Source organism: Miscanthus floridulus, chromosome 6 (assembly GCF_019320115.1).
Source record: "Miscanthus floridulus cultivar M001 chromosome 6, ASM1932011v1, whole genome shotgun sequence".
Taxonomy (NCBI): Eukaryota; Viridiplantae; Streptophyta; class Magnoliopsida; order Poales; family Poaceae; genus Miscanthus; species Miscanthus floridulus.
The window spans coordinates 84,987,570-85,004,669 of NC_089585.1; the positions used below are offsets into that span (position 1 = coordinate 84,987,570).

Consider the following 17,100-nt stretch of genomic DNA (forward strand, 5'->3'; position numbering starts at 1 on the left):
AAAAAGAGGCCATAGTTTAGAGTTAGATTTTTAAGTTACCTAATTCACCCTCCCCTCTTAGGCATCACGGTCCCCTACAAGCTTTTCAGCTCTTCTCCCTCTTTTTGTAAAAGAGGTTTTAGTGCCTTTCGACCCTTCCCATAGTTGAGGTCGCAAAAACTTGGAGTGTGGGTGAATTACTTCTGATCATGCTGGTGAGCAAGGAGGCCATAGCCGCCGGGGCGTGGGTTTTCCATAGTCCTACCAGTTATACTCAGATTTTGTTCTCAAAATTCTAGCTTTTAGGACTTACCATGAGAAAAGAGGGAAAACATGGAAGAATGTTTGCAAGATAACACCAAGAGTGTTCATAAGATAAACGTACTTATATCAGCCCCCAGGTGAGGTCTGACCCCTCGCACTTCGTAGGGGTCAAATGTCACTAAAGATCGGGGATTTTTTAGGACAAAAACTGATAAGAAAAAGTATGTGTTTATTTAAGGGTAAAAATGACATAGCTGCTCAATGTTCTAGGCGTTGGTGAAGACCTTGCCATCGATGGTTTTCAACTTATAGGCGCCTAGCTAGAGTACTTCTACGACTGACGCATGGTCCCTCCTAGGGACGGGGAGAGCTTGTGGCAGCTCCTTGTTGCTCTACACTGAGGTGGAGAACCAGGTCCCCGACATTGAAGGCTCGGTCCTGCACCTATCGACTATGGTACCGATGCAGCACCTGCTGGTACTTGGCAGAATGGAGGAGGGTGATGTCACAAGCTTTGTCTAGCTAGTCCATGGCATCTTCGAGGGATGCCTTGGCTCCCTGTTTGTCATATGCTCTGATTCTTGGCGCTCCATAGTCAAGGTCGGTTGGGAGGACAGCCTCAGAACCGTAGACCATGAAGAAAGACGTGTAGCCAGGTGGCCTGGCTAGGAGTTATCCTTAGGCTCTAGAGCACCAGTAGGGAGCTCGGTGACCCAACTGTGCACCAAACTTTTTCAATAGGTTGAAGATCCTAGGCTTGCGGCCCTAGTAGGAGCATGCCATTTGCACGCTCGACCTGCTCGTTCGTTCGGGGGTGCGCGACGATGGCCTAATCGACCCGGATGTGTTGTTCATCATAGAATCAAAGGAATTTCTTACCGATGAACCGTGTGCCATTGTCCATGATGATGGAGTTTGGTACTACAAAACGATGGATGATGTCAAGGAAGAACAGCACGGCTTGCTCGAATTTGATCACGGAGATCGACTGAGCTTCGATCCATTTTGTGAACTTGTCTATGGTGACAAGCAAGTGGGTGTAACCCCCAGGCGCCTTCTTGAGAGGCCCAACCAGATCGAGCCCCTAGACCACGAAGGGCCACATGATGGGGATCATCTAGAGTGCCTAGCTAGGAGGTGAGTTTGCTGAGCATAGTACTAGCACCCTTCGCAGGAGCGTACAATCTGCTTAGCGTCGGCTACTACAGTGGGCCAGTAGAAGCCCTATCGGAATGTGTTTCCAACCAAGGTTCTAGGCGTGGCATGGTGACCGTAGACCCCACTATGGATATCGCTCAGCAGAAGCTTCCCCTGTTTGACGAGGATATAGAGCTGTAGGATCCTAGTTTGGCTTCATTTGTAGAGTTCACCCTCTATAAGAACGAAGGACTTGGCGCGACGTGTGAGCCATCAGGCTTCTGTCTTGTCCATCAATAGCATGTCATGGAGGAGGTAGTCAAGGTAGAGTGTTCTCCAGTCGTCCAGAGGGTTAGGCTCTGTCATTGGATCCTCTTCAAGCTCCATGACCTCGAGGCCAGATAGAGCCGTCAGTTGGTTAGCCCCTAGGGCTAGATCGAACAGATCATTGTCGGCCCATTCTGACCCTTGGTAGCATACCAAGGGCTTATGTTGGTCATTGGCAAAGACACCTGTTGGCACCAGGTCTTGACCGGACATTGCTTTTGCAAGCGCATCAGCCACTTTATTGAGGAGGCCTTGGGATGTGATTGAGTTTGAGGCCATCAAATTTGTCCTCCAGCCATCGGACTTCTTGACAGTACATAGCCATCTTGGCATCATGGTAGCTCGACTCCTTCATGACTTGGTTGATGACCAGCTGGGAGTCGCCTTGGATGTTGAGGCGTCGGATGCCCAACTTGATGGTGATTCGTAGGCCATTGATGAGCGCTTCATACTTAGCCACATTATTAGATGAGGGGAAATGGAGATGAACCACGTACCTCATGCGAACCCTAAGGGGTGATACGAAGACCAGCCCCTGTGTCGGTGCCCTTTTCATTAGTGATCCATTGAAGTACATCATCCAATACTCTTGATCGACGACCGCCGGTGGTGTTTGGACCTCGGTCCATTCTGTGATGAAGTTAGCCAACACCTAGGACTTGATCGCCATTTGGGAGGCATACATGATGCCTTGATCCATCAACTTGAGCACCCACTTCGTGGTTCTTCCCATGGCATCCTAACTCTAGATGACCTCACTGAGGGGGAACGACATCACAACCGTCATGGTGTGTGATTTGAAGTAGTGGCGTAGCTTCCTCTTGGTGATGAGGATGGCATACATGAGCTTCTGGATTTGGGAGTAGCGGGTCTTGGAGTCGGATAGTACCTCACTGATGAAGTACATAGGGTGCTAGACCTTGAGGGAGTGCCCCTATTCCTCCTGCTCTACTATCAGGGTGGCACCGACCACTTACGTGGAGGTCGCTATGTATAGCAGGAGGCATTCTCCGTCGCTTGGAGGAACTAGGATCGGGGGCCTTGTTAGAAGTAGTTTGACCATGTCAAGTGCCTCCTGGGCCTTAGACATCCACTCAAAGCAGGACAACTTTCTTTAAGAGTCGATAAAGGGGGAGACCTCGTTCACTGAGGCACAAGATAAATCAGCTGAGGGCGGCGAGGCACCCTATGATTCACTGAACCCCCTTTATGTTCGAAATCAGGCCCATCCTTGTGATGGCTGAAATCTTCTTTGGGTTGGCTTCGATGCCATGCTCGGAGACAATGAAGCCGAGCAGCATGCCCCTCGAGACCCCAAAAACATACTTCTTGGGATTGAGTTTGATGCCATTCGCCTAGAGTTTCACAAAGGTTTGCTCAAGATCATCAACGAGATGGTCAGCCTATTTGGACTTAACTACGATATCGTCAACATAGGCCTCAACGGTCCACCCAATGAGATCCCCGAAGCATCTGAGCATACAACGCTGGTACTTAGCCCCAGCGTTCTTTAGTCCAAATGGCATTGAAACATAGTAGACCGATCTAAAGGGGTGATGAAAGATGTCGCGAGCTGGTCGGACTCTTTCATCACAATTTGATGATAGCCGAAGTACGCATCAAGGAAGCAGAGGGTTTCGCACCCTAAGGATAGAGTCGATTATTTGGTCTATGTGCAGGCAAAGGAAATGGATCCTTTGGGCATGCTTTGTTGAGACCTATATAGTCAACACACATCCTCCATTTCCCACTCTTCTTTTGTACAAGAACGAGATTAGCTAACCACTCTAGGTGGTATACTTCCTTGATGACTCTGGTAGCCAATAGTTTTGCTATCTCTTCACTAATGGCCCTGCGCTTCTCCTCATCAAAGCGACACAGGCATTGCTTCACCAGCTTGGAGCCTAGATGGATTTTCAAGGTATGCTCGGTGACCTCCCTCGAAATGCCTGGCATGTCTTTATTGTCGTGGAGGAAGTCGATGAGCGTGCTTTCCTATTTAGAGGAAAGTGTGGTATCAATGCGTACTGTTTTACCCTCAAAGTTGTTGGGATCTATGAGTACTTCCTTGGAGCCCTCTATCGATTTGAACGACCTGGTCAACTTCTTTGCATCGGGCGCTTCTTCGGTGACCTCCTCCTTGAGGGCGGTGAGTTCCCCAGAGGCGATGATTGCTGTGGCGTGGCCACAGCACTCGACCTCACACTCGTAGGTGTGCTAGAAGGAGGTTCCAACGATGATGACCCCATGGGGGCCTGGCATCTTCAGCTTGAGGTATGTATAGTTGGGGACGACCATGAACTTTGCATAGCATGGACGTCATAGGAAGGCATGAAAGGTTCCGGGGAACCCAACCACCTTGAAGGTGAGGGTCTCAGTCCTGTAATTGAACTAATCCCCAAAGGTAACAAGCAAATCGATCTACCCGAGTGGCATGGCCTGCTTCCTAGGCACGATGCCATGGAAAGGTGCTCGAGTTGGGTAGAGGCGTGTCCAGTCGACGCCCATCTCATCGAGTGTCTTGGCGTACATGATGTTGAGGCCGCTGCCTCCGTCGATCAGTACTTTGGTGAGTCTCTTTGGGCTGGCAATTGGGTTAACCACAAGTGGATATCTTCTTGGGTGTGGGACAATATCCGAATGGTCGGTCCAATCGAAGGTTATGGTGGACTCCGACCACCGGAGGAAGGGAGGTGTGGCTGGTTGGGCCATGTAGACCACTGATCCTCCAAAGATCATAAGGCAGCCATTCGGCGTTGGAAAGCCATCATCCTTCTCCTCGGCGGTGTCCACAGCAGGGGAAGGGTCTTTCCCCTGCTCCCCTTTGTTGGAGCCTCCGGACATGAACCATGGCATGAGGCCATAGTCCTTGAGCAGATGTTTAACAGGAAAGGCATGGTTCGAGCATGGCCCCTCGAGTAATTTTTTGAAGTGGTTTGGAGTGCCCTCCATGGGCTTCCGACCACCCTTGCGGTCAGTAGCGGCCACGAGCGAGTCCTCATGCCATTGCTTCTTATTCTTCCTTTTGGTGGAATGATTAGAGGTGCCTTCACCGGCACCCTCGTCCCGCCTTGCCTTGCCCTCGAGGCGATCGAAGATCGCTCCGACCGCCTCTTCTCCTGAGGCGTGGTTAGTGGCGATGTCCAGAAGGTCCTTGGTGGTTCGTGGGCCCTTGCGTCCTAGCTTATGAACCAAGGACTCGCATGTCATCCTAGACAGGAATGCTCCTATCACGTCGGTGTCAGCGACATTAAAGAGCTCATTGCACTGTGGGGAGAAGCACCAGATGTACCCGCGAAGGGTCTCACTGGCCTTCTAACGGTAGTTCTTGAGGTCCCATGGGTTCCCAGGGCGCTTGTATGTGCCCTGGAACTTTCCCACAAAGATCTCCTTCAAATCTGCCCAACTCTGGATTACATTGGATGGTATGTGTTCCAACCACGCTCGTGCCGAATCAGCCAAGAACAGTGGAAGGTTGCAGATAATAAAGTCATCATTATCTGCACCACCAGCTTGATAGGCAAGCCGATAGTCTTTGAGCCAAACTCCAAGGTTTGTCTCCCCAGAGTACTTAGGGATATTGGTAGGTGGTCGGTACCTTGGCGAGAAAGCAGCGTTGAGGATGTGTTGGCCAAAGCTTGGGCTTCGATCCTTGCTGGTCGTTGTAGGTGCGTCTGTGGGCATCGAGGGTGCTACGTGCGTCGTAGTTATGGCTGAGACGCTGATGTATCTGGGCCGCAGCACACTACCTGCCACCTTGTGGTGCTTGGTGGACTGATGCATCCCTGGCGGGGCACATCGAGGGCGTATGCTGGCTGGTGTCGAGCTCGCATCGTCGAGACAACGAGCTTTCTACCTGCTGCGTCGTCGCATGCTCGAGCAGTGTGTGAATTTCATGGTGGGCCCAACGATCCTCGGGCGTTGCGGCCTCTGGAAGGCCATGGAGCAAGGCCATTGCGACAGTGATGTTCTAGCTTGCCCAAGTGAAGTGAGGAAGGGTTTCATCATCGACGATGATCCTTTGGTTTACGTCGCGGGCCACGGCACGTGCACGCCCACCGTCCCCGTGGCATTCGATCTCGCAATCAACCTCCACGTATTCCCACACAAGCTGTTGTCTGGCTTCATCGATCTCCCGCTTTCAGGCTCTCAGTTGCTACACCCCTATGCGAGGTGGGGCCACTGTCTCCCCTTCAGTTTTGCCATCGAGGTTACCTACCATGGTAGCCTCCTCCACGGAGATGCTTTCGACGTGTCCCTCGAGGGTACCTGCCATGAAACATTCCTAGGAGGGGTCATGGCTCCCCTTGCTAGAGTCAGAGCTAGATTTTGACCCTAGCCCCTCTGCGAGGAGGCCGTGGAGGGATTCCATGATGCTTTTGATCATCCCCACAAACTCATTGTTCATGGGGAACGGGATCGTGTGGTGTGCCACAAGGTGGCTAATGGTCATCGTGGCGTTGCAGAGACCAAACAGAAGCACCATTGGGGCACTCTGTGCGGAGTGTTCTAGAGAGAGGGTGAGGCGGCGTAGGTCCTCCCTGGACAGCTAGGGTCCAAGGGAGACATCGGGCTGGCGCTCAAGCCTCCCATAATTGAAGCCGATGGAGGGGAGAGATTGGATGGCGGCGTGGGCCAACGCCAACTCTCCTCCCACAGTGATGATTAAGTCTAGGTCACCAAAACATAGGCGTGCGTTCGAGACCCAGCTGATTATGTGGTTAGCCATCCGAGGCCTAATTTGGAACACGCAAAGGCCCCTACCTGGCACGTCAAATGTCGGTGTTTTGAACAAACACCAACTAGTAAATTTATAATTGTTGCGCGTTAGGCTCGGATGGTGTACTAAAGGACACAAGGTTTATACTAGTTCAGGCAAAATGTCCCTACATCTAGTTTGGTGCTGCTCATGTTATCAGTACCGAAAAAGGTTCGTAGTAGGGGGTACAAACAGTCAAGAGAGGGATAGGTCCCAAGTCTCTGATGGAAAGGTCGAAAGGACGTCAAGAGCTTGGTGGCTGCTTGGCTATGTGTTATGTGTGGAATCGATCCATCCCCTCAGTGGGGCATCCTGCCCTCCCTTTTATAGACCAAGGGGGGAGCAGGGGTTACAGATGGGAGAAAGAGGAAAAAACCAAAGGTAGAAAAGGTCCTTCGAGGGTGCCGAGTCTTCCTTTTCCCTTAAGCCTGCCCTGCTGACATGGCAGACCACGCCAGGGATAGCATGTTTTGTTGATCCTGATAGGGCCAGGCTCTGGCTTCATCTCAATGAGTGGTCATGTCCCATCCTCCCCCAGTGGATGGTGTGGTGTGTCAGGGCGCCAAGCCATGACTCTGCAGGGAGTAGACAAGGAAATGACTATACGCCTATTACTGTAGATGATGTGAGTTATTCCTTGTATTGTAGTGGTTGTCATATGCCTGTGTTAGTATCCGTGCCCGAGGGCTAATGGCGGCGCCTACAACACTGTAGGACAAAAGTCAGCGCCTACAACACTATTTGAGCTCTGTTAGGTCAGAAAGGGCTTAAAGCGCCCGTCCCATTGTATCCTAGTGGTACCTTCCTACAGGCATGCAGGGCATGGTCCTTGGTACTACAGTTGACTCGAATGTCCTATCGTACCCTATGCTCATCATCATGAAGGAGCAGGGTGCAGTCGTCGGGCGAGGCGGAGCCTACCCTCAGCCGTCGGGCGAGGCAGAGCTAGCCCTCAGACGTCAGGCGAGGCAGAGCCTACCCTCAGATGTCAGGCGAGGCAGAGCCATCCCTTAGATATTGGGTGAGGCGGAGCCATCCCTCAGACGTTGGGTGAGGTGGAGCCTACCCTCAGCCATCGGGCAAGGCAGAGCCCGCCCTCGAATGTTGGACGGGGCGAAGCTAGCTGTTAGACGTCGAGCGAGGTGGAGCCAGCCCTTAGCCATCGGGCGAGGCAGAGTCTAGCCCTTGGGGGTCGGTCGAGGCAGAACCAAGCTTCCGTTGTTCGGGCAAGAAGCATATTAGCGTTCTTGTCTGACCGAAAGCGTCAACGTTCGATGGTTATTAGTTCCACCTCATTGGATACCCTGGCATTAGGTCCCCGACAGTAACCTTACCAAACCCCTTTTTTGTTTTCTAGTGCATAATCATTCATTCATCCATTCTCATGCATGCATTCATACATTCATCCCATACATCCAAGCATTGCATATGCAGTTGTTGCATCACAACGCTTTGTGTTGCGTCACAAAGCTGGTAGTCGCCTCATTCGATATGAGCGACAACCGACCGAGGTTCGAAGGCCGACCCGCAAAGGGACTCGAGGCCACCTCGTGTCAAATAGAGCTAGGGGAGAAAACTGCAGATGAGCCCCATCGACCGTCGCCCGATCCACTCAGAAGAAGACAAGGTCATCTCGACCTTCTCATTTGATCCTAACCTCGAGCCATGCCCATAGAATCTCCATCAAGGGAGGCCAATGGGCCACCTAAGTCAGTCTCTGGAATGGCTCAGGCATCTACCGGGAGGCGGGTTAAGGAGTAGTGGAATGCCACCTGAGGGCTATGCCGACCCCGTTAGGAACGATGGACCCAAATTCCACTCGGACATACCCGTTATTAAGCTCATTGAGCACATCACTCGAGACATCAAGGCAAGCGACGTTAGCTCAATCCCTCTAGTTGCAGAAACCGTGGATAGGGTAACGCACGAAACTCGCCCGACCCCTCGACTGCACCCGACACTTGGGTTGGCACTCCATCTCGCCTGACCCCTCGACCGTGCCCGACACTTGGGTTGACGCTCCGTCTCGCTCGACCCCTTGGCCACGCCTGACACTTGGGTTGGTGCTTCGTCTCACCCGAGCCCTCGGCCGCGCCCAACACTTCAGGTTGGCGCTCTGTTTCATTCGATGGCGACCCACGATCTTACACCCACCGGGTGCACTCGTGAAATGAGTGTAAACAACCCCTTCACGGACTTCATAGAAGTCCCAAAAGGGCTCGGGGGCTCCTATCAGGGTTCATAAACCCGGTGTCCCCAATGGACCTGCTTCCTAGCAAAAAGTCAGCCTAGCAGACGATGTAGCGACAACGCGTGCCTCCTAGGCCAGCCTAGATACCTAATGATAGGTTGGTAGAATGATCTGATCCATGACCGAAAGGCCTGCCCTAAGGTGGGGACATAGTTCGACTCCTGATCTCCTTTTTCGACCAGGGATACGCCGGACCTCTGCTTGCAGCTCTTCCCTGATCGACACGGTCAGGGCTGACTGGGAACGACCAACCGAGGATGCCCACTCGGTGAGGGTCCCGAAGATTAGGCGGAGCAGATAAGATAAGGCGCTCAAGTCAAACCACAATACTGAGGACCGTACCCTGCCATACCCTGCGCACCTGTAAGACGGTGCCACCAGGCCATGCCAGATAGGCACTATGCAACCTTCCAGGCGTGTCAGAACCCAAACAGTATTGTAGGCGCCGACATTTGCCATATCAGGCGAACACGGTAGAGTCTGCTACATGCATCTGGACATAAATAGTATTGTGGGCAGCCGACGACCATCTCATACCCAACAGCATGGGCAACAAGACTAGGTAGCATACGTATACATTCTCTCTCTTTCTCTGACTTGTAAGAGCCCATCCCCTTCAACTATAAAAGGGGATGAGCTCTCTCCTAAAAAGGGATCTGGCTATTCTGACTCTGGCTCTCTGGCTCTCCTAAAAAAAGAGAAGTTAGACGATTCGGGCACTCAAGGACCTGAGAACTCGAATAGCTCAATAGCTCTAGAACTCTAAAGCTATACAGAGCATACGCTCCAATACTTAGCGCACGTTAGAGCCCCCGTCACTCTCGGCCCCTCAGTTCATAGTTCGACCGGGTCTTTAACACCCTCTTCTTATTCCTACTCGTTTGTAACCCCACAACAAACTTTGAGTACCTAGACTCAGGAATAAAGTCACCGACCGACTGAAACTGGACGTAGGGTACGTTGCCTGAACCAGTATAAATCCTGTGTCATTGAGTGTTAGGCCATATCCGATCACAACGCACGACAAAACTACAAATATTTACTTATTGATCACTTTTCACACCGACATATAGCCTCTCCTTTCATAACAATGAGAGTGTCAACAACATACTGGATAACAGGAAAAATCAAATGAAGAGCTGAGGGGAATTGGGAGATTCAACAACCCACTGTTTTTGGCCTTGTTACCCATCTTTTCGCTACTCACTAGCATGTGGTACAATTAGGCCTTATTTAGATTGCAAGTTTTTTCACTCTCTCTCCATCACATCAAATTTTTGGACACATGTATGGAGTATTAAATGTAGATAAAAAAATAACTAATTACACAGTTTGATTGTAAATTACGAGACGAATCTTTTGAGCCTAGTTAGGCCATGATTGGACAATAATTGTTAAATACAAACGAAAGTGCTACAGTGTCAAATACTGATTCCCAACCTCAATCTAAACAAGGCCTTAATGTATTTGTTTCAAGATAGATCATTGGAGTTGTCATATGAAGAGGTGAACGTTGGAGCTGCCCTACCCTACGAAGAAGCGTGCATTTGTGCTTTTATATTGCGTTTCAAAAGGAAAAGAGGTTTATAAGACAAATAATCCTTAACATGAAAAACTAGGCTATAAAGCCTACAAGTGGGATCGAACTCTAAGATACCTCCCTTAGTAACATAGAACCTTAGAGTTTTATTATCTATAGTGGCAATACTTGTAACAGTTATAACCCTATTTAGATAGATCTTTAGTCCTCGTGAATCCAGTGCATAGACTTAAGTCCCTACTGATAAATAGTGCTCCCACACATTCAATACTTGGATTCCTTAGCTTCCTTGAGTTATGGGATTTTTATGTTTTCTATATTTTTCCTATAAAAATAAACTAATTCTTGTAAAATCCATAATACTATAAAATTTCTACGTTTCAAAGAAAACCTCAGATGAATAATACTATGTTTGTTGTTCCACGTATGCTCACCACACCCATAGCAGACTATATATCCTTGCATGCTCGCTTCACACCTTGATCCCTCGTCTATCCGTGCAATTTCAAAATAAAGGTCTCAAATTTGGTAACCTTGAAGCATTAGGAGTTCAATTTACAAAACTAAGAGTATGTGATCGAACAAGCAAAATGCTTCATTTAAGATGTTTCTCTTTCTCTTTTTCTTATTCTTATTTCAACCTCTCTGCTTCTCTTTTCCTTTTTTACAACCCATCTGAACTAACCATCTGCCCCTGCCTTATACAAAGACTGCATCTGACCATCCACCGTCTCAGAGCCAATCGTCGACTCCATGGATGTTGCTCCTCATTTTTGGGCTGATTTACCACTCAAAGTGAGCAAGACCATCCGACAGCTCTCCAAAGCTTCCACGTTAGTTTAAATCAGCAATGACTAGCACACGTTGTTCTGGCAAGGTAACTAGTTTGATTGCCGGTCAGTTGAAGAAACATTGCCATCATTGTTTGCACCGGTGGCAAATAGAACACACAAGACCTGGTGGTCCAAGCAATCTCCAACCGTCAATGGATCAGGGTGATAACAAGAGGCCCAACCGTGCCGACGATTGCAGAAGTACCCGCGGCTTTGGGATCAGGTTGAGGCGATCAAGCTGCGTGAGGAAGTTGATGATACAATCACTTGGCGCTGGACAGCTAACGGATGCTACAACGCTACAGACTTAGCAACAGTGTCAACTAGGAGCCATGCAACTCCAGGGCGGTTTGGAAGTGTTTGGCATGCTCCAGGTGAAGATCTTTATTTGGCTCGCAGTCAAGCGCAGGCACTGGACAATGGATCACCGAAGACGCCACAAACTAGAAGCCCACCCATTGTGTCACCTGTGTGTTCAAGCGGAGGAAACCTACAATGACCTCTTCTTCACATGTAAGTTCACATTTCGGGTTTGGTAGTTCATTTGTTCAGGCTTGGCTTTTGTGCCCCAACACAGACGGATGTGCTTTCCTGCATGACTGGTGGTATAAGTTGTGGCACAGTTGGCCACCAGACAAGCGGCGCGGGCTCGACTCCTTATTTCCCTTGGTCACCTGGATCACCTGAAAGGAGAGGAACGCAATCAACAACCCTCCAATAGTTTGTGCAGGTGATCAAGTATATTAAGCGGAGCAGTGGATCAAAGCCAAGAACAACCATCTACATAGTTTGATGCTGGCATTCGATGGTTGTTCAATTCGCCGTATAGTGTTTCAAATTTATCGCAAGGTTAGCCATGCCGGATCGTATAAACTGTCAATTGCCGCGTCATGTATAAACTTTTAATTCTTCTATCTTAATAAAAAAATGTAAAGTCCTCTTGCGCATTTGAGAAAAAAAAAATTCTGCTTAAGTAGGTAGGATGACCGGCTGTTAGCGGAACAGGATCACTACAGGAGAAGCGATTTCTATCGCTGGAGCTTCCGCTTCCCGTTCCCCCTGCTGTGAGAAGCTACTCCTCCACTTTAAATTATAGCTTACTTTAGGTTTGATATAAGTCAAACTTTTCTAATTTTTTTTTCTAAGAAGGCTTCCAGCTTCATCATAAACATTACTTTCATAATATAGAACTCATTCTATTCTAGATATAATTTTAAGATATTACTCTCTCCGTCCACAAAAGAATTTAATCTCGCTTTTCGAGAAGTCAAACAGTTTGTACTTTGACCAAAATTATATGAAAAAGTATTAACATTGATGATACAAAATTAGTATCATTAGATTAGTTATAGCATATATTTTTATAATAAATTTATTTGGAGACATAAATGCTAATAATATTTACTATAAACTTGGTCAAACTTGAGTAAACTTGACTAACACGAATTCCATAATTGCATTCTTTTGTGGACGGAGAGAATACTACTCAAAGTTTTACATTAAAATCCATAGTTTTTTTTTAATACCGATCAAGATCCATAGTTGTCTTAACGCACTACTATGTGTTTTTTGTTGGTGTCTAACCTTGCCACAACTCAACTTAGAAAAAGTGTTGCAGCTAAAGGAAGTGTGACGAAAAAATGCGAAGCCACATTTATGAAAAGTTCGGTAACAAAATGTGTCTATAACATATGGGCCATGGGTCTAAGAATTTGTGTTACGACGAAAGCCTTTTTCAGGCATAGAATAGGCACATATTCCATTACAAGCTATTAAGTCCAATTTATGAAACAAAACTCGTGGAGATATTCATTCCATCTTAGCAATATTGCTAATTTCACCCTAAAAGCAAGAATTTTCATCCATATAATACCAAAAAAAAAAATCAGATTAACAAGTGAAATGACTTCTTGGTGCCTTCAGAAAATAAGTAAATTATACACGTTACTACAACATAATAACATCTAGCTAGTGGAAAATACTGGAATCAAGGCAGATACCCAAAAACGACTAGTTTCTCTAACCAAACCTGGCATCCCAATTTTTGAATTTTAGGCCTGTCTACTGGTCGGCAATAGTCATATAGCCTTTGGGTGCCGAGAAGCTTACTAGTTGTTTGAGTTGTCAGTTAAAACAAAAGCATTTTCAAGTCAACATCCTCTCAATGCAATTGAACTCCGTTTGCTGTATACGGCACTTCCATTGACCTGAGCAAAGGAAACAGGAGCCAACCATTTTCGATGAGTATAATCTACAGATCAAAGCTTATATCTTGGACTTTGGAAAAGCGTGTTGTACACTTCGAGTCATTCTTGTCTGTCCTGTCTTTTTTTTTGCGAGACTGTCTGTCCTGCCTATTTCACGTCCCTACTATTTGTTATAGCAAACTACCAGCAAGAAACAAACTTGTTCGAAGCTAACAATCCGGTGCTGCTTTGCCTTCTGTATTTTCCAACAAGGACTCCTGTCAAGGCAGTTTAGAAGTCAGCTGCTGCTTTTCTGTTTTCACAATCTCATTTTGCCTTTTCTTATGCAGTAATCTTGAGGAACCTTTGGTATGGGTCACGATGTAATATTTGAATCAGGATTTCTCACAAAAGAATATTGAAATTAGGCCGTGAACTCTGTATATTCTTGTTACACAATGCTGTCTGATGATCTTTTCGTGATGTGGCATCAACTTACACATAAGATGAGCCCAATAACATCCTCTATTGGCTCCCACTCCTTAGCCCTTCTAATCTGGGCACCAGCTAAACACTTAGCTCGTGCAACCTTGTCATTCAATAAGATTCGCGTGCCTGCTTGCAATAGACATGGTGTTGAGATGTCAGCTAGATGGCTAGATTTTTAAGACAAGATGTGGAAATCTAGTACATCCCTCATTCAGTATATGTCAAATCGACATCTATTTTAGGTTCATATCCTTCATCCATCAACTGCTCAGTTAACCCACCTAGTACTCGGTATATCTGGTGGCTTTGTGTGTGAAGCTTGTCAGCAGTAAGGAATCTGTGGACCTCACTATCTTGAACCTCAATCCAACTATAACCTGGACACTTCTTAATGCCCTTATCTCTCATAGCAGTTCGAAGTTGTGAAACATCATTCCATCTCATGGCTTTTGCGTAGATGTCTTTTAGCAACATCCAGTATCCGGAATGCTGAGGGTCCAGCTCAATGAGCTTCTTCGCAGCAATTTCTGCTAGGCCTATATTTCCGTGTATCCTGCAACTGCTAAGTAAGGCACCCCACACACAAGCATTTGGAACTACCGGCATTCCTCTGACGAATTCATAAGCCTGTTCGAGCTGACCTGCTCTGCCAAAACAGTCAATGATGCAGGCATAGTGAGCCTCATCAGCGGTAATATTGTAGTCTCTGTGCATCCCCTCCAAATAATGCAGTGCTTCGTCTACTAAGCCCGCATGGCTGCACGCCGCCAGCACAGCAATAAAAGTGACTCTAGTAGGTTTGTAGCCTTGATCTTGCATCTGATGGAAAAGCCTGATTGCTCGTTGAGGAAAACCACTGTAGCCATAGCACGAAATGATGATATTCCACGAAATTGTATCCTTCCGATCAGTCTCATCAAATATATTTTGAGCTTCATCAATGAAACCACACTTTCCATAAGCATCCATGAGAGAATTCATATCATCAACATAGGAATGACAAAGGCCCATTCTTATCATTTGCCCATGCAATGCCATTACTGTCCTATGATTGCAGGCAAAGCTGCAGGCATTAAGCACTGATGTAAATGTATAGTCATCAGGCCTGGTATCATTACGTTGCATTTCACGGAACAGCTCAAATGAAAGATCAAAATCATGGACCGTGGCATAACTTGAAATCATAGTATTCCATGACACGACATCTTTATCATCCAATCCTTGGAAAATCTTGTCTGCCAGGCATATCTTGTCCCTTTTCAGCATACATTGCCATCAAAGCATTGCACACCGAGGTGTCACACTCAAAACCATGGCGATACGCATAAGCATGGATCTCTAAGCCTCTATTTGTTGTTAGATTTACCTCAGGGAGGACCAGCGTAAGCGAAACCGATGGCAGATGCTGAGCTTCATAACCACAGCCAAATGCCATTTCTCGGAGAACACCTAAGGCTTGATTCCTCTGCCGCGTATCAAGAAATCCCGATATCATCAGGTTGCCCAGGAAGCAGGTACTTATCCTGACATCACGAAACACACGGCCTGCGTACTGAACACAGGAGCTGCATATGTATCCTGCCGCCAGGGATTCCTGGAGTCGATCCAAATCCACAGGACCAAGTCCCACGACCTCAGCGTTGCGCAGCACAAATGCGTGCAGCTCTCGGAGCACGTCCACCCCGCGCAACACCGAAATCACATGGAGCACGGTGTTAAACGTGGCCACATTAGGCACAACTCCCCCAACCGAAACCATTTTTCCTAGCAGCTCGATGGCGAGCTCTCCGTTCCCGGCACGGACGCACCCAGCGATGACGGCGTTCCAGGTGGACGCACCAATGGGGACGCCGGATTCCTCCATTGCCACCATCAGCTCGAACGCCTCATCCAAGAATCCGTCCTGCGCGTACCTACCATAGGTAGGAAGATGCAAAAATCATAGGGAAAATGGTCAGTCAAAGTCACAGACAAAGATTGCAACTTTGAGAAAGCTCATGGAGAAGTTCTGGCTACCGTAGGATCATTGTGTTCCAGGGGACGGGGTAGGTGGACTTGGGGATCCTGTCGAAGAGAAGGCGGGTGCGGTGCAGCGGGCCGAGGTTGGAGTAGAGGTGGAGGAGTGCGGAGGCCGAGAAGGGGTCGGCAAGGAGGCGGGTCTTGACGAGGAAGGCATGGAGCTGCAGGCCGAGCCGCGGGAGGCGGAGGTCGGCGGCGGCGCGGAGGGTGCGGGGGAGGTCGGAAGGGGAGGAGGTCGTGAGGCGGCCGGAGGAGAGGCAGGCGGAGAGCGTGGCGAGGGCGGCATCGGCGGAGGTGGCAGTGGGCAGGCGGAGGTGGGCGGCTGTGGGTGGAGTGCTCTGGTGAGGAGGGGGAGAGGTGGTAACCGGGAAAGTAGCCATGGAGGCGGCCGTTTAAGCTGCGTGAGTTCCAGATAATGGTACGGAGTATTATATTCAAGGGAATATCTAATTAAAAAACATAAGGGGGTGGCTGTATTTCAGCTTCAGGAGATTTTTAGGCGAGAACTGCGCGTAGCGCAGATGGCAGAAGCCGGTGGTTGGCTTGCTGCCCGCCAGTCCAACCTTTTCGACGTACCACTGTGCCCTGGCTCGTCTGCTTTTGATCCTATAATAGGATCTGCCGGTTGTATACGAAGTAAGAGGATTTCGGTGATGTCAAAAAAAAAAAAAAAGATGTGCTCTTCAGATTTGAATGTAGCTATATGTTTATTTATACACGAGTGGTGTGCGTGCGTCTGTACGAACAGATGCTACAGCTATACCCAAATGAGAGGCATTAAAAAAAAGAGTTTTTTAGGTGACTTGACCATGACCTAGTACTGCTCGATCTTTAAATAAAGGAAGAAAAAACAACCTATATTAACCAAACATATATAAATAAAATAAATAAATAAATAAAAATATTTATTACACCAAATAAATATTATAAAATATATAATTTGTTATATGTCTAACAATACGGGTTTGGTATCATAAATTTTGATGTATTTTCTATAAATTGAATTAAATTTATGATAATTCAACAATTCTAAAAATCAATTCATCTAAGAAGTAAGGAGAGAGAGAGAGAGAGAGAGAGAGAGAGAGAGAGAGAGAGAGAGAGAGAGAGAGAGAGAGCTTATAAAATAGTCTAGATCTAATCCTATACCATACTTGTACTAACATTTATTCGAGCCTTTTCCATTCAGTTAGATTAAATTCAATTAAAATAGCTAATTTATCATTATTAACATAAATACTACTCAGTAAATTATATTGTATAACGAATGAAAATCTTTGTTAGTCCATACCAAAACGCGGAGGCAATTTTAAAGG

General features: G+C 47.6%; 1 pseudogene; it reads right to left on the bottom strand.

The window, feature by feature from the left end:
* Positions 1 to 12,861: 12,861 nt before the first annotated feature.
* LOC136458513 (pentatricopeptide repeat-containing protein At4g21065-like) lies at positions 12,862 to 16,190 on the bottom strand (annotated as a pseudogene).
* Between the last annotated feature and the right edge of the window lie 910 nt (positions 16,191 to 17,100).